General features: G+C 42.9%; 1 long non-coding RNA gene across 2 annotated transcripts in view; it reads right to left on the bottom strand.

Moving 5' to 3' along the window:
- LOC101907096 (uncharacterized) overlaps positions 1–21,017 on the bottom strand; it is a 53,062-nt gene extending 32,045 nt beyond the window's left edge. Inside the window, exons 1-3 of one of the 2 annotated variants that reach the window (XR_009493822.1) lie at positions 20,939–21,017; positions 12,613–12,769; positions 11,834–11,921 (exon numbers count right to left, since the gene is read on the bottom strand). This is a non-coding gene — a long non-coding RNA (uncharacterized lncRNA). Of the gene's footprint in view, positions 1–11,833; positions 11,922–12,612; positions 18,649–20,938 lie in introns of those variants that run through there. The other variant, XR_001495588.3, reaches the window with a different exon arrangement.
- Between the last annotated feature and the right edge of the window lie 2,432 nt (positions 21,018–23,449).

The following is a 23,449-nucleotide window of genomic DNA, read 5'->3' as shown; positions in this document are numbered from 1 at the left end:
TGATGTTATTAAAGTGAATAAAAACAGATGCTGTGAAATATGTATATTTTGCTTTCATTTGCTCACACTCACACACACACACACACACACACACACACACACACACACAATCTCTGGAAGGATCTACAGGAAAGCTGGGTTTTGTGGTAATAACTGACTGTTCTCGGAAGAAGAGTGGTACATAGGATTTTGAATGCATTCCCCTTGTACTGAATTTGTAGTTTATATATTTTGTTTTATTTGCCAGTATGTATGGGCTGGCAGAGAAGGCAATGGCACCCCACTCCAGTACTTTTGCCTGGAAAATCCCATGGACTGAGGAGCCTGGTAGGCTGCAGTCCATGGGGTTGTTAAGAGTTGGACACGACTGAACGACTTCACTTTCACTTTTCACTTTCATGCATTGGAGAAGGAAATGGCAACCCACTCTTACCTGGAGAATCCCAGGGATGGGGGAGCCTGGTGGGCTGCCGTCTATGGGGTCGCACAGAGTCGGACATGACTGAAGTGACTTAGCAGTAGCTGTAGTATGTATGGGATGGAAGAAGCACAAGCTGGAATCAAGATTGCTGGGAGAAATATCAATAACCTCAGATATGCGGATGACACTACCCTTATGGCAGAAAGTGAAGAGGAACTAAAAAGCCTCTTGATGAAAGTGAAAGTGGAGAGTGAAAGTTGGCTTAAAGCTCAACATTCAGAAAACGAAGATCATGGCATCTGGTCCCATCACGTCATGGGAAATAGATGGGGAAACAGTGGAAACAGTGTCAGACTTTATTTTTGGGGGCTCCAAAATCACTGCAGATGGTGACTGCAGCCATGAAATTAAAAGACACTTACTCCTTGGAAGGAAAGTTATGACCAACCTGGATAGCATATTGAAAAGCAGAGACATTACTTTGCCAACAAAGATCCATCTAGTCAAGGATATGGTTTTTCCAGTGGTCATGTATGGATGTGAGAGTTGGACTGTGAAGAAAGCCGAGTGCCAAAGAATTGATGCTTTTGAACTGTGGTGTTGGAGAAGACTCTTGAGAGTCCCTTGGACTGCAAGGAGATCCAACCAGTCCATTCTGAAGGAGATCAGCCCTGGGATTTCTTTGGAAGGAATGATACTGAAGCTGAAACTCCAGTACTTTGGCTACCTCATGGGAAGAGTTGACTCATTGGAAAAGACTCTGATGCTGTGAGGGATTGGGGGCAGGAGGAGAAGGGGACACCAGACGATGAGATGGCTGGATGGCATCACTGGCTCGATGGACGTGAGTCTAGGTGAACTCTGGGAGTTGGTGATGGACAGGGAGGCCTGGTGTGCTGCGATTCATGGGGTCACAAAGAGTCGGACACAACTGAGCGACTGAACTGAACTGATTGTTCCAGAAGAAAAAATCTCTAGGATATTAAATGATTGGTTTATATTTAGTTTTTTCTCCAGGCCTCTACATTGAAGATGTCACTTTCCCTGATGGTGGATATTTGGCCAAATGACCCAGAGAAGCAGATAAAAAGAGAAATCAGCTGAAATGTTTTATGGAGGTTCAATTTTAAATGTAGGCAGTTGAAGTGGATGACCTCTTCCACACCCTAGTAGTACATACAATTCCTTATCAAAATACAGATTTTCTGCTTTTGCCTATAAATAAAGAAATCAAGACAAGTAAAGAGTATTCTCTAAGATGATGTGACTAGGAGTGTAATGGCAACAGAGGGAAAGAAGATGAAGAACTGGAATGTGAACTCAAATGACAGAGTGCCTTGATCTTTATGTTTGAGTTCAGTTCAGTTGCTCAGTCGTGTCCGACTCTTTGAGACTTCATGATTCATAGCACGCCAGGCCTCCCTGTCCATCACCAACTCCCAGAATTTACCCAAATTCATGTCCATCAAGTCCATCAATGGTGATGCCATTCAGCCATCTCATCCTCTGTCGTCCCCTTCTCCTCTGGCCCCCAATCCCTCCCAGCATCAGCATCTTTTCCAATGAGTCAACCTTTTGCATGAGGTGGCCAAAGTATTGGAGTTTCAGCTTCAGCATCAGTCCTTTCAATCAACACCTAGGACTGATCTCCTTTAGGATGGACTGGTTGGATCTCCTTGCAGTCCAAGTGACTCTCAAGAGTCTTCTCCAACACCACAGTTCAAAAGCATCAATTCTTCGGTGCTCAGCTTTCTTCATAGTCCAAGTCTCACATCCATACATGACCACTGGAAAAACCATAGCCTTGACTAGATGGACCTTTGCTGGCAAAGTGATGTCTCTGATTTTTAATATGCTATCTAGGTTGGTGATAACTTTCCTTCCAAGGAGTCAGCGTCTTTTAATTTCATGGCTGCAATCACCATCTGCAGTGATTTTGGAGCCCCCCAAAATAAAGTCTGACACTGTTTCCCCATCTATTTCCCATGAAGTGATGGGACCAGATGGCATGATCTTTATGTTTAAAGTGAACTAAAAGAACAAGTGGAACAATGATTCAACATTAGGGAAAAGCTTTAGAAGTAGGTTCATCCTGTGGTAGAGGATGTGTGTGGAAGTGACAGGGGAGATATGTGGAACCACGTGGAGTCCAGGATGAAAAATGGCAGGTCCTGGGCTCTGCCCTGCCCCACAGCCAGCTGGGGTCTCTCTCCTAGAGCAGTCACTGGGCCAGGGGTTGCATAGTAAGCATGGGGATGAAGTGATGCAACCAACAGCAGGAGAGTAGAGCAGCCTGCAGACCATGTTACCTGCCCTGTAGGTTCAGGTGTGACAAGGACTAAGGGCTGAGCTGTAGGCAGGGCCACTGAGTCAGGGAGAAGAAATAAGTCCTACTTAGTAAACTGTGGTCTGTGGTCCTGCTGCTGGGTGCTCAGTTTTCACAACCACCACACTAATGAGGAAGGTGTTTGTGGCCATTAGGGAGGAGGTGAGCACCTTCTTTGATGCTTTTGAACTGTGGTGTTGGAGAAGACTCTTGAAAGTCCCTTGGACGGCAAGGAGATCCAACCAGTCCATTCTAAAGATCAGTCCTAGGTGTTCTTTGGAAGGACTGAGGCTAAAGCTGAAACTCCAGTACTTTGGCCACCTCATGCGAAGAGTTGACTCATTGGAAAAGACTCTGATTCTGGGAGGGATTGGGGGCAGGAGGAGAAGGGGACGACAGAGGATGAGATGGCTGGATGGCATCACTGACTCACTGGACGTGAGTCTGAGTGAACTCTGGGAGTTGGTGATGGACAGGGAGGCCTCAGATCAGATCAGTCGCTCAGTCGTGTCCGACTCTTTGTGACCCCATGAATCGCAGCACATGGCCTGGTGCACTGCTATTCATGGGGTCGCAAAGAGTTGGACACGACTGAGCGACTGAACTGAACTGAACTGAGCATCTTCTGGACCCCGAAGCGTGCATCAGTGAAGCTGGGGGATCCCGTGCCCAGTGGTTACCTCACCTGGTTGGGCTGAGATCCCACCATGTTCAACTCAGCTTCCCTCACTGTGCCTAGCCCTGGGGAGCTCAAAGAATGTGAATGTGCATCAAACTGAACTCTAGGAACTGGATCCTATCGATAGATCACATAGATCCAAGTGTGATTGGATCCAAGAGCAACCAACTGGCTCTGACTCCACTCAGAGTTGTGGTCCTGATGCATGTAGTCATGGTTTCTAGTCGTTTGATGTATGTAGAGCTTTTCTCCCAAGCATTTGATAAAATTCAATATCCATTCATGATACAAAAAAAAAACAAAACCCAAAAACCTCTTACCAAAGTGGATATAGAGGGAACATATCTCAATATAATAAGCTATTTATGACAAACCCACAGCCAGCATTATACTTGATGGTGAAAAGTTGAAAGCCTTTCCCCTAAAATCTAAAGCACAAGGACACCCACTCCCACCACTTCTATTCAATATAGTTGATAGGGAAAAGGTAAATCTGTCATTATATGCAAACGGCATACCATGTAGAGAACATTCTAAAGACTCCACACAAAACTTACTAGAATTGATAAACATATTCAGCAAGGTAGCAGGATGGTGGGTTAGCTGGTAAAGAATCTGCCTGTAATACAAGAGACCTAGGTTTGATCCCTGGGTTGATCCTCTGGAGCAGGGCATGGCAACCCATTCCAGTATTCTTGCCTGGAGAATTTCATGGAGTATATCCATGGGGTCACAGAGTCGGACAGGAATGAGCGACTTTCAGTGTCACTTTTCAGCAGGATACAAGATTACCATACAGAAATCGGTTGCATTTCTTTATATTAACAATAGAGAGGGAAAGCAAAACGATCCCTTTTAAAATTGTATCAAAAATACTTAGGAATAAACCTGAATATGCAAGTGAAAGACTTATATGCTGCAAACTATAAAATATTAATAGAGGAAATTGAAGATATGTCAAAGAAATAGAAAGATAGCCCGCACTCTTGGACTGGAAGAATATTGTTGAAATGGCCATACTACCCAAAGCAGTCTATAGATTTAATGCAATCCGTACCAAATTACCCATGGTATCTCTCACAGAACAAAAACAAATAATTGTAACATTTATATGGAACTATAGAAGACCCAGAATTGCCAAAGAATTCCTGAGGACAAAGAACAAAGCTGGGAGGTATGACTCTCCCAGATTTCAGACAATATTACAAAGCTACAGTAATCAAAACAGCATGGTATTGTCACAGAAATGGAAAAGAATAGAGAATTCAGAAATGGATCCCAGACACTTATGGTCAATTAATCTTTGACAAAGGAGGCAAGAATATACAATGGAGAAGAGGTGGTTTTTCAACAAGTATTGTTGGGAAAGCAGGACAGCCATAGTAAATCAATGAAGTTAGAATACTCCTTCTTACCATACACAAAAATGAACTCAAAATGGCTTAAAGACTTAATTATAAAATATACGATATCATAAACTCCTAGAAGACAACATAGGCAAAACATTCTGTGACATAAATCACAGTAATGTTTTCTTAGGTCAGTCTCTTAAGGCAATAGAAGTAAAGCAAAAATAGACAAATAGAACCTAATCAAATTTATAAGCTTTTACACAGCAATGGAAACCATAAACAAAGCGTAAAACTGACCTATGGATTGGAAGAAAATATTTGCAAATGATGTGACCAGCAAGGGGTTAATTTCCAAAATATACACACAGCTCATACAACTCAGTAACAACAAAAAAAGCCAAACTAATTTTAAAAATGGGCAGAAGAGCTCAACAGATATTTCTCCAAAGCCATACAGATGGCCAATAGGCACTTGAAAAGATGTTCACTATCACTGATTACTAGAGAAATGTAAATTAAAACTACAATGAAGTATCACCTCACACTGATCAGAATAGCAATCATTAAAACTCTACAGATAAATGCTGGAGAAGGTGTGGAGGAAAGGGAACCCCCACCCCCCACATTGTTGTTGGGAATGTAAATCAGTGCCACCACTATGGAAAACAGTATTTTGTTGTTCAGTTGCCCAGTCATATCCAACTCTTTGTGACCCCTTGGACTGTAGCATGCCAGGTCTCCCTGTCCCTCACCATCTCCTGGAATTTGCCCAAGTTCATATTCATTGCATTGGTGATGCTGTCCAGTCATCCCATCCTCTGACACCCTCTTCTCCTTCTGCCCTCAATCTTTCCCAGCATCAGGGACTTTTCCAATGAGTCATCTGTTTACATCAGATAACCAAAATACTGGAGCTTAATAGGCTTCCCTGGTGGCTGAGATAGTAAATAATCTGTCTGCATGCAAAAGACCCAGGTTCTATCTCCTAGATCCTTTGGAGAAGGGAATGGCAATGCACTCCAGTATGGAAAACAGTATGGAGGTTCCTTAGAAAACTAAATATGGATTTAACATACAATCCAGCAAGCCCACTCCCTGACATAAATCCAGAAAAAATCACTAATTTCAAAAGTTCCATGCGTCCCCATTTTTATAGTTGCACTATTTACAGTAGCCAAGACATTGAAGCAACCTGAATGTCCATTGAAAAATGAACGGATAAAAAAGATGTGGTATATATACACAATATTATTCAGCTCTAAAATATGAAATAATGCATTTGTAGCAACATGGGTAGTCCTAGATATTATATACGAAGTCAGACGCAGAAAGACAAACATCTTATGATATTATTCACGTGTGGAATCTCAGTTCAGTTCAGTTGCTCAGTTGTGTCTGATTCTTTGCCACACCATGGACTGCAGCACACCAGGCCTCCTTGTCCATCAACAACTCCCGGAGTCCACCCAGACCCATGTCTATTGAGTCAGTGATGCCATCCAATCATCACATCCTCTGTTGTCCCCTTCTCCTGCCCTCAATCTTTCCCAGAATCAGGGTCTTTTCCAGTCAGTTCTTCACATCAGGTGGCCCAATTATTGGAGCTTCAGCTTCAACATCAGTCCTTCCAAAGGACATTCAGGACTGATTTCCTTTAGGAAGGACTGATTGGATCTCCTTGCAGTCCAAGAGACTCTCAAGAGTCTTCTCCAACAGCACAGTTCAAAAGCATCAATTACTCGGTGCTCAGCTTTTTTTATAGTACAACTCTCACATCCATACATGACTACCGGAAAAACCATAGGCTTGACTAGAAGGACCTTTGTTGGCAGCTGTCTAGGTTGGTCATAACTTTTCTTCCAAGGTACAAGCGTCTTTTTATTTCATGGCTGCAGTCACCATCTGCAGTGATTTTCGAACCCAAGAAAATAAATTCTGCCACTGTTTCCACTGTTTGTTGTCACAGCAAACACCCTCTTCCAACAACACAAGAGAAGACCATACACATGGACATCACCAGATGGTCAACACTGAAATCAGATTGATTATATTCTTTGCAGCCAAAAATGGAGAAGCTCTATACAGTCAGCAAAAACAAGACCAGGAGCTGACTGTGGCTCAGCTCATGTGGCTCAGCTCATGAACTCCTTATTGCCAAATTCAGATTTAAATTGAATAAAGTAGGGAAAACCACTAGACCATTCAGGTATGACCTAAATCAAATCCCTTATGACTATACAGTGGAAGTAAGAAATAGATACAAGGGACTAGATCTGATAGACAGAGTGCCTGATGAACTATGGACAGAGGTTTGTGACACTGTACAGGAGACAGGGAGCAAGATCATCCCCAAGAAAAAGAAATGCAAAAAAGCAAAAAGGCTGTCTGTGAAAAGAAGAAAAGCCAAAAGCAAAGGAGAAAAGGAAAGATAGATCCATTTGAATGCAGAGTTCCACAGAATAGCAAGTAGAGATAGGAAAGCTTTCCTCAGTGATCAGTGCAAAGAAATAGAGGAAAACAATAGAGTGTGAAAGACTAGAGATCTTGTCAAGAAAACTAGAGATACCAAGGGAATATTTTACGCAAAGATGGGCTCAATAAAGGACAGATATGGTATGGATCTAACAGAAGCAGAAGATATTAAGAAGAGGTGGCAAGAATACATAGAACTATACAAAAAAGATCTTCATGACCCAGATAATCACGATGGTGTGATCATTCACCTAGAGCCAGACATCCTGGAATGTGAAGTCAAGTAGGCCTTAGGAAGCATCGCTACGAACAAAGCTAGTGGAGGTGATGGAATTCCAGTTGAGCTATTTCAAATCCCAAAAGATGATGCTGTGAAAGTGCTGCACTCAATATGCCAGCAAATTGGGAAAACTTAGCAGTGGCCACAGGACTGGAAAAGGTCAGTTTTCATTCCAATCCCAAAGAAAGGCAATGCCAAAGAATGCTCAAACTACCGCACAATTGCACTCATCTCACATGCTAGTAAAGTAATGCTCAAAATTCTCCAAGCCAGGCTTCAACAATATGTGATCTGTGAACTTTCAGATGTTTAAGCTGGTTTTAGAAATGCCAGAGGAACCAGAGATCAAATTGCCAACATCCATTGGATCATCAAAAAAGCAAGAGAGTTCCAGAAAAACATCTATTTCTGCTTTATTGAGTAGGCCAAAGCCTTTGACTGTGTGGATCACAATAAGCTGTGGAAAATTCTGAAAGATATGGGAATAGCAGACCACCTGACCTGCCTCTTGAGAAATTTGTATGCAGGTCAGGAAGCTACAGTTAGAACTGGATATGGAACAACAGACTGGTTCCAAATAGGAAAAGGAGTAGGTCAAGGCTGTATATTGTCACCCTGCTTATTTAACTGATATGTGGAGTACATCATGAGAAACGCTGGGCTGGAAGAAACACAAGCTGGAATAAAGATTGCTGGAAGAAATATCAATAACATCAGATATGCAGATGACACCACCCTTACGGCACAAAGTGAAGAAGAACTAAAGAGCTTCTTAATCAAAGTGAAAGAGGAGAGTGAAAAAGTTGGCTTAAAGCTCAACATTCAGAAACCTAAGATCATAGCATCCAGTCCTATCACTTCATGGGAAATAGATGGAGAAACAGTGGAAACAGTGGAATCTCAAATAGGATACAAATAAACTTATTTACAAGACAGAAACAGACTCTCAAACATAGAAAACCAATTTGTAGTTACCAAAGGGGAAAATGTGGGGATAAACTAGGAATTTGAGATTAACTGTTACATACTGTTGCTGCTGCTAAGTCACTTCAGTCGTATCCAACTCTGTGCGACCCCATAGATGGCCTCCTACCAGGCTCCCCCGTCCCTGGGATTCTCCAGGCAAGAACATTGGAGTGGGTTGCCATTTCCTTCTCCAATGCATGAAAGTGAAAAGTGAAAGTGAAGTCGCTCAGTCATGTCCGACTCTTAGCGACCTCATGGACTGTAGCCCACCAGGCTCCTCCGTCCATGGGATTTTCCAGGCAAGAGTACTGGAGTGGGGTGCCATTGCCTTCTCCGACTGTTACATACTACTATATATAAGATAGACAAACAACAAAGATATACTGTATAGCCCAGGGAACCATATTCAATATCTTGTAATAAATTCTAGTGGGAAAATTTATGTATATAACTAAATCACTTTGCCGTACACCAGAATCTAACATAGTGTTGTAAATCAACTATATTTCAATAAAAAAATGAATGAAGTTCTGATTCATGCTGTTAATGTGGATGAGCCTTGAAAAGGCCACATATTTATGATTCCATTTATATGGAATGCTCCAAATAGGCAAATCTATTGAGACAGAAAGTAGAATACTGGTTTCCAGGGCTTGTTGGGATGGAGGAACAGAAGATGACTGCTAATGGGTATAGGTTTTCAACAAAAATTTTCTAAATTTAAATAGTGACTTTTATGAATACACTAAAAAGCCTTGAATTATACAGTTTAAAAAGGAAAAATTTATGGTACGTGAATTATATCTCAATTAAAAATTTTAAAAAAGAGTGAGACCCTACTCTTTGGTCCTCTTTAAGAACAAACAATTTTGTATAATCCTCCTCCAGAGGTTCTCATGACAGAGATGGATTGAGACGTTTTCTGTGCCACTGTGGTTTTTAACATGGAGCATGCAGCACCCATGTCCATCAGTCCCATCAGCTCAATTCCCACTGTTAGTTTTACCTGGGGCTCCTGTTGGGAATTTGGAATTGGGTGCCTTAAGTCCGAGGGAGCCTCCGGGCTTCTGCACTCATCATCAGCACATTCCTCTTTTTCTACCGTCTGAGAGGCTCCCATCATTCTTCTGTTTTCTTTCTTATGAAGTCTTGGGAATTATTTTTTCCAATGCCCTTCCTCCTCACAGTAAGTACATCATTCCCTCCTCAACAGTGGCTTACCTTTTCATGTAACTTGCCTTCCAGCAACCTAATGCCACCCCCAGGAAAATGGCAATCCCAATGGGTGGTTTGTTGTGTATGGAGATAGCAAGCACATCATCTACCTGGCAACTACGCTGAGGCACACGAGCTTTGGGTCTGCCTAGGAGTTCGCCTGGGCCCACGATTCTTCAGAGCAGGTTTTGGCTGTGTCGTATCCAGCTGGCCCTGATTGCCAGTGGGGGTTCTGTGTGTAGCTGTATCAAGGAGGTTTGCAAGGCTCAGTGTTGGCTGGGCTTCTCCATGTTGAAGACCAGTTCTCACCAGACTTATATTGGAAGATTAGTCAGTGGCAGCTGTGCAGCATGAGCTGCCTTTGACTTTTCTAAATTCAGTATTGAGCTGGCTCACTCAGTCTGACCCAATAATCTCATTAAACTGGGGATCCAGCACCTACTTCCTTGGTGGAGCTCGATGCTTATGGGCTGAAGGCAGAGTAGGCCCTCAGATAAGGACCTTGGCAGGCCTTGTGATCTTTCCAACTAAATAAGTCTGAGGTGGAGAAAGAAGTATGGATTGATAGAATCCAGCTGGCTGGCCACTTACATTTAGCCTTCCTATAGGACAATGGCATCAGGGAGATTGCCCTGTTCCAGGAGTGGCTCCTGGCCCCAATGGGGTGCCCTGTTTGGTCTTATATAGTGATACCAGATCAAGTCTCTGTGCCCCAGGATCTAACAGGATAGTCTCATTGATCCTTACAAGGAGGGTGAGTCGGACCACTTCCTGAGCCCCAGTGTTGGGACTGTGGGCTGTTGTCTATGGGGTCACACAGAGTCGGACATGACTGAAGCAACTTAGCAGCAGCAGCAGCAGGAACTGGAGGTGGTGGAAGGGGTGAATATACTGGCGTAACAGCCAGAGCAGCTGGGACAGCCAGCTCAGCGTTAAGAGTTAAGGTTTGAAGCAACCTGTCTTCACCCTTGTTCCCTTCCTTTTCTTAAGCCCCTGATGTAACAGCACGAATGCTTCCACATAGTGGATTTTTATCAGTCTTATCTGCTTTCATTTTTTTTTTTTTTTTTACAAAATAGCTCTAACTTCAGGATTGTAGAGAGTTGTTCAAAAGCCACCATTCCTCCTAAGTAGAAACTGATTTCCTCTAATCATCTGTCTTGGCATCAACCGTGCTGAATTCCGGGCTGGGCTTTTGGTCCCTTTAGGAACTAAGTGGGACTTTTCTCCCTGGGAAAGTCCCACTCTCAGACAAAAACAATTTTTTTTTTCTGTTCCTTCCATCCATTTGACATCAATAAAAGTTTCAAAAATCACAAAACTGACTTGGCTATAACTGGAGAAATGGTACCAAAACAAAATGAAATGAAATACCCAAAGGATAAAACAGAAAACCGTAAATGAACCCTCAAGTTTGGTCTTGGAGTTTTACATATACCCAAAACTCAGGAGACCACAATGTAATTAACACAGCAACATGGTATATGGGGGTCCCAGAATACCCCTGCCTAAACCCTTTGTGGAGACCAAACACTTTGTTCACCTTCCTCTCAGTCATGTGTTCAAAGCTGGGTCATCAGGGCACTTATCTCAAATGCACCGCAGAGGGATTTCTTTTGGGGTAGTTGAAACCTTCGTTTTTCAAAGACAGAAATGCAAGACAAAACACAAATGGCACGCACAAATGCTAGTGTCCAAAGTAACAAGTTGGGTCACAAATCAGGTAAAAGTACAGCGATTATTTCCTCTCCCAACAGGGAAAGTATTAGTATTAGTTGCTCAGTCGTGTCTGACTTTTTGCGACCCCATGGACTGTAGCCCGCCAGGCTCCTCTGTCCATGGGATTCTCTAGGCAAAAATACTGGAGTGGGTTGCCATTTCCTCCTCCAGGGGACCTTCCCAACTGTACATAAAGGAGACTTCATTAATGTGCATTAGAGGATACCCCAGGTTAACTGTCATAGAAAACTGTCTCTTGAGCCTTAAATTCTATACCAATTCTACACCTCTGGTTGGCTGAGGGTACCTCACTCAAATTCAAAACGAACCGGCTCATTCTAAAGAAAAAAGCCCCAAACAGAGAGAAGTAAAGTTTCTGGCTCTACATACCAGAATGACTTACCCTCTTATATGGAGCTGGTCAACTCCCAAACGTTAATTCTTTGCTCCAGCTCCAAGAGCTGGCGCAGCCAGTGCTGCTTCAGGGAACTCTGAAAGAAAAATCATCAAGAAAGTGGTCCCAACAGCTGCTAGGGCCTTACCTGAAAATTCCCCTATGGGGGCTAGCTAGCCATGAACTGCGATTCCTTTGGCTGACTTCACCAAATTCGTTACAGAGTCCAAGATCATACTGCTCTCTGCTCAACAGGCTAATAAACTGAGAGATGAACTACTGGGGCAAATAAGAGCGATTTTATTTGGAAAACCTGCAGACTGAGAGAATGTTAGTGTCACAAAACTACCTTCCCTTTAAGTTAGAAGTCAGGCTTCATTTGTACTCAAAGGCTAAAGTCCTGGCTCCAGCCAGGAGGGGAATGTGTTAATTTTGTCCTTCCTGCAACCTTTCACAGGTGGGCCTGGCCAGGAGGCTTTCTGTGAGATAAACAAAACTATTTTAGCTTAATGCTCATTACCTGGGAGGCAAGGTTCCCAGAGATGGGCCATTATGTATAATTTAAGTTTATAGGCAACATCCCTTTAGTGATTAACTTGTAATAGAACTCAAAGTTTCTTCCGTACTACAATCTGATGATATTGTATTCAATTCCCTTGGCTATCTTGCTTTGAAATGTGCAATGCTGCTCCCCCCCCCACCCCCCCCACCCCCCGTTGCTGTTGTTGTCATAACCTTGTATGACTTTCTAGCAATAGCTAACAATATTATGTTTATGTTTCACTTACAGTTTTCGGAGGTTAGACTGTGCGTTAAATGCCAGAATCATATTTAATCCTCAGATGAACATGAAAGCATTTTACTCTGACCTCTTTTCAGGATAACTTCTGTATTCTAGACATATTCACTGGAGGGAAAGTCTTCATTTTTCAGCATAGTTTTGTCCTTGATTTATGAAATAGTGGTGATAAATGTGTGGGGATGTTGAAGAGGGTAAAAGAGTAGGAATAAGTATTGCCATAATATCATAAAAGGACAATTTCTATTATGAGAAATGCTGTTAGGAATGGTTGTTTTAATGGGTTTCAAAGTCTCAAGGACACTACAAAAATTGGATTATTTTTCAGGCTGGAATAGGAAATTAGGAATCCCTGGAATGAATTTCATTTTCTCCTTTCTTTATACAAAAAATCTATCAGACAAAAAAATTTGTTACCTCATTTCCCCAAGTGACTTACTATTCCATTTGTTTGCTTTTCTTTGTAGCAGAACTTAGACCTGTCTTTAGTCTCTGTCTCCAGTACCTCACCTCTCTTCCTCTCTTAAATCCACTCCAGGCAGACTTTCACCTTCACCCCTCTACCAAAACAGTTCTTATCACTGACAACCATGATCTTCATGGCTGCTTGTAATGATCCACCTCTTGCTTGACCCAACAGTAGCAGTTTCAACATGGTTGATCATTTCCATCCTTTTGAAACACTTTACCCCACTCCAGTACTCTTGCCTGGAAAATCCCATGGACAGAGGAGCCTGGTAGGCTGTAGTCCATGGGGTCGCTAAGAGTTGGACACGACTGAGCGACTTCACTTTCACTTTTCACTTTCATGCATTGGAGAAGGAAACGGCAACCCACTCCAGTGTTTTTGCCTGGAGAATCCCAGGGATGGAGAGGCTGGTGGGCTGCCGTCTATGGGGTCGCACAGAGTCAGACACAACTGAAGTGACTTAGCAGCAGCAGCAGAAACTACAAACAAACCCTGAGTCCCTGTAGCAGCCCTCCTAAGCCAATGTGAGGACCCACATTGCTCTTCCCACCAAAGATGTAGCAGAGGACTTGATGGTAAGTGGGGAGAAGAGGAGAGACAGTAAAAAAATGAAAGTAAAGAGAAAATCTGGTTTGCAACTTCACCAGATGCTGGGCTTTCTTTCAGCTATCTGGAGCTTAAACTACGGAAGAAATTGCCTGTCATGAAGTTCATTAAAGACATTTGACCATTTTTGGACAAAAGTGCACCTAAACATTTTGTCAGAGGAAAATCCCATGGACGGAGGAGCCTGGTGGGCTGCAGTCCATGGGGTCGCTAAAAGTCGGACACGACTGAGCAACTTCACTTTCACTTTTCACTATCGTGCATTGGAGAAGGAAATGGCACCCACTCCAGTGTTCTTGCCTGGAGAATCCCAGGGACAGGGGAGCCTGGTGGGCTGCCGTCTATGGGGTCGCACAGAGTTGGACACAACTGAAGCGACTTAGCAGCAGCAGCAGCAGCATTCGAAGCATTTCTACTTGCAAATTAGAAAGTTTATGACAGTGGCCAGGCACCTACTGGTCTTTGTTTGAAAGTCCCTCTTTTCCTTCTCTGCTTATGTAAGACCTTTTCACTTCTTTTTCCCTTTAAGTGCTGTGTCCCCTGGTAGGGCCCACATGGGGTCTCATTGATAAGATGGCTCCTTATGTCAGCCTTGCAAAGGAAGAATAAAATCACAGTGATCTGTGAGACAGATCAAATTGCCCAGATGGCATCCTGTTATCTCATTGGTACCTGTCTCCTCAAAGCTGTGAGACCACCAGATTCCAGACCTTCGGCTACGTGACCATCCCTTCAGAGAATTTTTCATTGGTAGGGCATAAGAAGGACTCTGTCAGAAAGGGAGGACGCTGGTTCTCCTTAAGGGCCAGTCACCCTCTCTTTTCCCTCTAATACATTTCCCTTTTCTTGCCTGACTGCCCAGTTAACTTTCTTTTTCTCTGCACTCACCTCACATCCCCATTGTCACACTGGGCTCTGTCTACTGACATATTTGTGGCAGGTGTATCCTGAGCGCACAACTTATAGTCTGGCTGTCTCCAAGTCCCGATCTCTTGCTCTTTCTTTGGGTTTCTCCACCTCAAAAAGGCTGCAGATATTTTTAGCCTGATGCCACTGGGGCCTTTGACTTTGTCTCTCACTCGGGAATTTCTTTAGGTCTGTGTAAGTGTTCCAGTTGGCACAATAGTTAACAATCCGTCTGCCAATGCAGGAGACTCAAAAGACTCAGGTTCGATCCCTGGGTTGGGAAGATGCCCTAGAGTAAGAAATGGCAACCCACTCCAGTATTCTTGCCTGCAAAATTCCATAGACAGAGAAACTTGGCGGGCTACAGTGCATGGGATCTCAAAGAGTTGGACATGGCTGAGCACACCACACACATGTAAATGTCATCCTATGTAGAGTCTCCCCCTTGTCAGAGATTTATGTCAGCTAGAAAATCATCCTTGACGTATACCTGAACTGAAACTGCTCTTAGTACTTTCAGATTCTGGTTTCAGGGAACCCAATGAAAGCCAATACTTGTTCTGCCAAGCAGTTCTCAAACTTTACCCTTTCTCATTGTTTGCATGTTATACGCTCTGAATTACTTATGATAGTAGTGTTATATTTATTTTGAGGTTTTATTGTTCTTAGGCAGCTCTACTGAGCTTTTAACATTTTAGCCCATTTCCTGATTTTGTCCCTTTCCATCACCACTTGTAGAATTAACACTCTTTGTAGGATCTTAGTGCTCTATTTTCTGTTTGCTCTCAGGCCCAGATATTTGTTTTCCTAACATGCTTGTCTAGATTTTATCTCATGATGTTCCTTCCAGTAAGAGATACAAAAGCAGTGAGTACTAGCTCTGCCACAAGCTACTTACCTATTCCAACTAATCTTTCCACCCTCATGTCTCTGAGCTGGGCCTTTCCAGCACCTCACCGGTCCTGGACCAGTCTGTTGGCTTCCTCTTTATTGCATTTCACCCTTTGGGTACTTTCCTAGGCATATTTCTTCAAGGTACACACTGTAAAAATACCCCCACCTACAGTTATTGTCACCTTAAAATTTGCCTATTGCTGCTTTAATTTTTTTATGCCTATCTTCCTTTCAGATCTATCTCCATACTATGTATTACTAATTATCTAGCACAGCTACTCCACAGTCTTTAAGGTTTCGTTCTCCTAAAAGCATGCACAATAGACTGTAGCTTGAAGGGAGGTTGGGTGGTGGTGCTGTCATTTTCATTTCAGTTTTTCTCTCTTCCTCGGTCAGTTTTTTATTTTACAATCATGCCCTGTGCAAACTGTGCTGGTGCTGGGCAAGATCAGAGTATGTTATCTATTCTCTGTTTTGGAGGGGATCTGGACTATTACTTAAGCCACAATTGCCCAGAGGGGTTTGAGATTCAGTGGTCTATAAGGGGGGGGGGATACTTTTTTTTTTTTTAACAATCTTGTATTAGTTTCTGCTATACAACAACATGAATCAGCTTTCAGTTCAGTTCAGTTCAGTCACTCAGTCAAGTCCTACTCTGCAACTCCATGGACTGCAGCATGTCAGACTTCCCTGTCCGTCACCAGCTCCAGGAGCTTACTCAAATTTATGTCCATAGAGTCGGTGATGCCATCCAGCCATCTCATCCTCTGTCATCCCCTTCTTCTCCTGCCTTCAATCTTTCCCAGCATCAAGGTCTTTTCCAATGAGTCAGTTCTTTGCATCAGGTGGCCAAAATATTGGCCAAAATATTGCTGGCAAAGTAATGTCTGCTTTTTAATATGCTGTCTAGGTTGGTCATACCATTTCTTTCAAGGAGTCATCATCTTTTAATTTCATGGCTGCAGTCACCATCTGCAGTGATTTTGGAGCCCCCCCAAATAAAATCTCTCACTGTTTCCATTGTTTCCCCATCTATTTGCCATGAAGTGATGGGACAAGATGCCATGATCTTAGTTTTCTGAATGTTGAACTTTAAGCCAGTTTTTTCACTCTCCTCTTTCACTTTCATCAAGAGGCTCTTTAGTTCTTCTTTACTTTCTGCCATAAGGGTGGTGCCATCTACATATCTGAGGTTACTGATATTTCTCCCAGCAATCTTGATTCCAGCTGTGCTTCATCCAGCCTGGCGTTTCTTATAATGTACTCTGCATATAAGTTAAATAATCAGGGTGACAATATACAGCCTTGATGTACTCCCTTCCCTATTTGGAACCAGTCTGTTGTTCCATTTCTAAGGGTTCAGTTCTAACGGTTGCTTCTTGACCTGCTTACAGGTTTATGTATACATATATCCCATCCCTCTTGAGTCTCCCTCCCTCCCCTCTGGGTCATCACAGAGCACCGAGCTAAGCTCCCTGTGCTTTCCAGCAGCTTCCCACTAGTGATCCATTTTACACATGGGAGGGTATATATGTCAATGCTCCTCTCTCAGTTTGTCTCATCCTCCCCTTCCCCCTCTGGGCCCACATGTAAAGTGAGAGTAAGTTAATGATAGAATATGCCTTTCTGAAGAGTCTGTTGGCTTTCTTGATGAGGAAGGACCTGGGAAAGAACTAAACTAGAGAATTTCTTTTTTTAAAAAACTGAATTCTAGTTGACATACAATATTATAATTCCTTCTGAAGAATTATGCTATTGCTAGTTGTCAGGCTTCCTAGGGAGTCACAGATTTTAAAAGTTCACATACCTCTTACCGAAAATCTCAAGATCATCTGCCTTTTTTCTTGAATTAAACCCATGGTGGGTTTGAAACCACTAGGCTGTGACTTCTTGGCTACTCTTTTCTTGTCTAATATTAATTCATATGTTAGAGTCTCTGAGTTTTAGCTCATAAAGTTCCTCAACTAAGCATACAATGTTAGTTCTAAAAATAAGATAGAAACACAGCTCTCTCAGCTCTCCTTGGGATAGGACTCATTACTCTTTGTGGGGAAAGTTCTGGGTCAATATGTAAAATGCTTAGAATGGGATATAGTAGCTACTTCTGTATTAGATCACATCAGTCACTCAGTCGTGTCCGACTCTTTGCGACCCCATGAATCGCAGCATGCCAGGCCTCCCTGTCCATCACCAACTCCTGCAGTTCACTGAGACTCACATCCATCGAGTCAATGATGCCATCCAGCCATCTCATCCTCTGTCGTCTTTTTCTCCTCTTGCCCCCAATCCCTCCCAGCATCAGAGTCTTTTCCAATGAGTCAACTCTTCACATGAGGTGGCCAAAGTACTGGAGTTTCAGCTTTAGCATCATTCCTTCCAAAGAAATCCCAGGGCTGATCTCCTTCAGAAAGGACTGGTTGGATCTCCTTGCAGTCCAAGGGACTCTCAAGAATCTTCTCCAACACCACAGTTCAAAAGCATCAAGTCTTTGGCGCTCAGCCTTCTTCATAGTCCAACTCTCACATCCATACATGACCACAGGAAAAACCATAGCCTTGACTAAACGGACCTTTTTTGGCAAAGTAAGGTCTCTGCCTTTGAATATGCTATCTAGGTGGTCATTTCTTTCCAAGGAGTAAGCATCTTTTAAATTCATGTCTGCAGTCACCATCTGTAGTGATTTTGGAGCCCAGAAAAATAAAGTCTGACACTGTTTCCACTGTTTCCCCATCTATTTCCCATGAAGTGACGGGACCGGATGCCGTGATCTTCGTTTTCTGAATGTTGAGCTTTAAGCCAACTTTTTCACTCTCCACTTTCACTTTCATCAAGAGGCTTTTGAGTTCCTCTTCACTTTCTGCCATAAGGGTGGTGTCATCTGCATATCTGAGGTTATTGATATTTCTCCCGGCAATCTTGATTCCAGCTTGTGTTTCTTCCAGTCCAGTGTTTCTCATGATGTACTCTGCATATAAGTTAAATAAGCAGTGTGACAATATACAGCCTTGACGTACTCCTTTTCCTATTTGGAACCAGTCTGTTGTTCCATGTCCAGTTCTAACTGTTGCTTCCTGACCTGCATACAGATTTCTCAAGAGGCAAATCAGGTGGTCTGGTATTCCCATCTCTTTCAGAATTTTCCACAGTTTATTGTGATCCACACAGTCAAAGGCTTTGGCATAGTCAATAAAGCAGAAATAGATGTTTTTCTGGAACTCTCTTGCTTTTTCCATGATCCAGCAGATGTTGGCAATTTGATCTCTGGTTCCTCTGCCTTTTCTAAAACCAGCTTGAACATCAGGAAGTTCATGGTTCACATATTGCTGAAGCCTGGCTTGGAGAATTTTGAGCATTACTTTACTAGCATGTGAGATGAGTGCAATTGTGCAGTAGTTTGAGCATTCTTTGACATTGCCTTTCTTTGGGATTGGAATGAAAACTGACCTTTTCCAGTCCTGTGGCCACTGCTGAGTTTTCCAAATTTGCTGGCATATTGAGTTTAGCACTTTCACAGCCTCATCTTTCAGGATTTGAAATAGCTCAACTGGAATTCCATTACCTCCACTAGCTTTGTTTGTAGTGGTGCTTTCTAAGGCCCACTTGACTTCACATTCCAGGATGTCTGGCTCTAGGTCAGTGATCACACCATCGTGATTATCTGGGTCATGAAGATCTTTTTTGTATAGTTCTTCTGTGTATTCTTGCCATCTCTTCTTAATATCTTCTGCTTCTGTTAGGTCCATACCATTCTGTCCTTTATGGAGCCCATCTTTGCATGAAATGTTCCTTTGGTATCTCTGATTTTCTTGAAGAGATCCCTAGTCTTTCCCATTCTGTTGTTTTCCTCTATTTCTTGCACTGATCACTGAAGAAGGCTTTCTTATCTCTTCTTGCTATTCTTTGGAACTCTGCATTCAGATGTTTATATCTTTCCTTTTCTCCTTTGCTTTTTGCTTCTCTTCTTTTCACAGCTATTTGTAAGGCCTCCTCAGACAGCCATTTTGCTTTTTTGCATTTCTTTTCCATGGGGATGGTCTTGATGCCTGTCTCCTGTACAATGTCATGAACCTCATTCCATAGTTCATCAGGCACTCTATCAGATCTAGGCCCTTAAATCTATTTCTCACTTCCACTGTATAATCATAAGGGATTTGATTTAGGTCATACCTGAATGGTCTAGTGGTTTTCCCTACTTTCTTCAATTTAAGTCTGAATTTGGCAATGAGGAGTTCATGGTCTGAGCCACAGTCAGCTCCCAGTCTTGTTTTTGCTAACTGTATAGAGCTTCTCCATCTTTGACTACAAAGAATATAATCAATCTGATTTCGGTGTTGACCATCTGGTGATGTCCATGTATAGAGTCTTCTCTTGTGTTGTTGGTAGAGGGTGTTTATTATGACCAGTGCATTTTCTTGGCAAAACTCTATTAGTCTTTGCCCCTGCTTCATTCTGTATTCCAAGGCCAAATTTGCATGTTACTCCAGGTGTTTCTTGACTTCCTACTTTTGCATTCCAGTCCTCTATAATGAAAAGGACATCTTTTTTGGGTGTTAGTTCTAAAAGGTCTTTTAGGTCTTCATAGAACCGTTCAACTTCAGCTTCTTCAGTGTTACTGGTTGGGGCATAGACTTGGATTACTGTGATATTGAATGGTTTGCCTTGGAAACGAACAGAGATCATTCTGTCATTGTTGAGATTGCATCCAAGTACTGCATTTTGGACTCTTTTGTTGACCATGATGGCCACTCCATTTCTTCTGAGGGATTCCTGCCTGCAGTAGTAAATATATTGGTCATCTGAGTTAAATTCACCCATTCCAGTCCATTTCAGTTTGCTGATTCCTAGAATGTTGACATTCGCTCTTGCCATCTCTTGTTTGACCACTTCCAATTTGCCTTGATTAATGGACCTGACATTCCAGGTTCCTATGCAATATTGTTCTTTACACCATCAGACCTTGCTTCTATCACCAGTCACATCCACAGCTGGGTATTCTTTTTGCTTTGGCTCCATCTCTTCATTCTTTCTGGAGTTATTTCTCCACTGATCTCCAGTAGCATATTGGGCACCTACTGACCTGGGGAGTTCCTCCTTCAGTATCCTATCATTTTGCCTATTCATACTGTTCATGGTGTTCTCAAGGCAAGAATACTGAAGTGGTTTGCCATTCCCTTCTCCAGTGGACCACATTCTGTCAGATCTCTCCACCATGATCCGCCCATCTTGGGTTGCCCCACGGGCATGGCTTAGTTTCATTGAGTTAGACAAGGCTGTGGTCCTAGTGTGATTAGATTGACTAGTTTTCTGTGAGTGTGGTTTCAGTGTGTTTGCCTTCTGATGCCCTCTTGCAACACCTACCATCTTACTTGGGTTTCTCTTACCTTGGGCGTGGGGTATCTCTTCACAGCTGCTCCAACAAAGCGCAGCCATTGGTCCTTACCTTCGATGAGGGGTATCTCCTCACCGCCGCCCTTCCTGACCTTCAACGTGGGACAGCTCCTCTAGGCCCTCCTGCACCTGCACAAAAATTAAAAATAAATAAATAGTGAGTTGCCCAGAGGCTGTGATATTGAGTCTAAGGCTATTCACCTGACTTTCTCTGGTGGATATTATGAGCTTCTTACTTAACCACATAAGAAATTCAATAGAAGATCTGCTTTAGGGGCGAGCTGACTTCTATACTGCCGACCTGGGGGGAAGGCCTGCATAGATGTTTTTTATTTGGGACAAAAGCTGAACATGGACCATCTTACTCACATTGGCATTTTCTATTCCTCATTTAAATTGATAAAAATTAGATTAAGTTTAAAATAATTTGTTATTAAAAATAATTATTATACCTGAAAATTATAAACATATCACTATAAGAATTATATCACATTAATTATATAACAGTGATATATAATTGCTAAAACTATTATTAAATTAAAATATGATAATCTAAATAATTAAGATTACAAATAATAGGTTCAGTTCAGTTCAGTTCAGTTGCTCAGTCATATCCGACTCTTTGTGACCCCATGATTCATAGCATGCCAGGCCTCCCTGTCCATCACCAACTCCTGGAGTTTACCCAAACTCATGTCCATTGAGTTGGTGATGCCATCCAGTCATCTCATCCTCTGTTGTCCCCTTCTCCTCCTGCCTCCAATGCCTCCCAGCATCAGGGTCTTTTCCAATGAGTCAACTCCTCACATGAGGTGGCCAAAGTATTGGAGTTTCAGCTTCAGCATCAGTCCTTTCAATCAACACCTAGGACTGATCTCCTTTAGGATGGACTGGCTGGATCTCCTTGCAGTCCAAGGGACTCTCAAGAGTCTTCTCCAACACCACAGTTCAAAAGCATCAATTCTTTGGTGCTCAGCTTTCTTTGTAGTCCAACTCTCACATCCATACATGACTACTGGAAAAATCATAGCCTTGACTAGACGGACATTTGTTGGCAAAGTGATGTCTCTGCTTTTTAATATGCTATCTAGGTTGGTCATAACTTTCCTTCCAAGGAGTCAACATCTTTTAATTTCATGGCTGCAGTCACCATCTGCAGTGATTTTGGAGCCCCCCCCCCCCCCCCCAATAAAGTCTGACACTGTTTCCAATGTTTCCTCATCTGTTTCCCATGAAGTGATGGGACCAGGTGCCATGATCTTCGTTTTCTGAATATTGAGTTTTAAGCCAACTTTTTCACTCCCCTCTTTCACTTTCATCAAGAGGCTTTTTAGTTCCTCTTTACTTTCTGCCATAAGGGTGGTGTCATCTGCGTATCTGAGGTTATTGATATTTCTCCCAGCAATCTTGATTCCAGCTTGTGCTTCTTCCAGTCCAGCGTTTCTCATGATGTACTCTGCATATAAGTTAAATAAGCAGGGTGATAATATACAGCCTTCACGTACTCCTTTTCCTATTTGGAACCAGTCTGTTGTTCCATGTCCAGTTCTAACTGTTGCTTCCTGACCTGCATACAGATTTCTCAAGAGGCGGTTCAGGTGGTCTGGTATTCCCATCTCTTTCAGAATTTTCCACAGCTTATTGTTATCGACACAGGCAAAGGCTTTGGCATAGTCAATAAAGCAGAAATAGATGTTTTTCTGGAACTCTCTTGTTTTTTCCACGAGCCAGTGGATGTTGGCAATTTGATCTCTGGTTCCTCTGCCTTTTCTAAAACCAGCTTGAATATCTGGAAGTTCACGGTTCATGTATTGCTGAAGTCTGGCTTGGAGAATTTTGAACATTACTTTACTAGTGTGTGAGATGAGTGCAATTGTGCAGTAGTTTGAGAATTCTTTGGCATTGCCTTTCTTTGGGATTGGAATGAAAACTGACCTTTTCCAGTCCTGTGGCCACTGCTGAGTTTTCCAAATTTGCTGGCATATTGAGTGCAGCACTTTCACAGCATCATCTTTTAGGATTTGAAATAGCTCAACTGGAATTCCATCACCTCCACTAGCTTTGCTCAGCGGCTGTGATGGACCGTGCAGAAGCGCGGCAGCTGTGACGGACTGTGCAGAAGTGCGGCCTAGAGGAGCTATCCCATGCTCAAGGTCAGCAGTGGTGGCCGAGAGGCGCTACCCCATGCCTGAGGTTGGGGCGGAGGCCGAGAGGAGCAACCCCACGTCCAAGGAGTGGCAGCTGCATGGGCGCAGGAGGCCCGAGAGGAGCTACTCCATGTTCAAGGTCAGGAGGGGCCACCTCATCCAAGGTAAGGAGCAGCAGCTGTGCTTTGCTGGAGCAGCCGTGAAGAGATACCCCACGTCCAATGTAAGAGAAACCCAAATAAGATGGTAGGTGTTGCAAGAGGACATCAGAAGGCAGACACAGTGAAACCATAATCACAAAATCTAGCCAACCTGATCACACGGATCACAGCCTTGTCTAACTCAATGAAACTGAGCCATGCTGTATGGGGCCATCCAAGACAGACGGGTCATGGTGGAGAGGTCTGACAGAATGA

Source organism: Bos taurus, chromosome 3, assembly GCF_002263795.3.
Source record: "Bos taurus isolate L1 Dominette 01449 registration number 42190680 breed Hereford chromosome 3, ARS-UCD2.0, whole genome shotgun sequence".
Classification (NCBI taxonomy): Eukaryota; Metazoa; Chordata; class Mammalia; order Artiodactyla; family Bovidae; genus Bos; species Bos taurus.
Note: the sequence above shows the minus strand (reverse complement) of the source record. Positions and strands in the feature narration are given on the sequence as shown.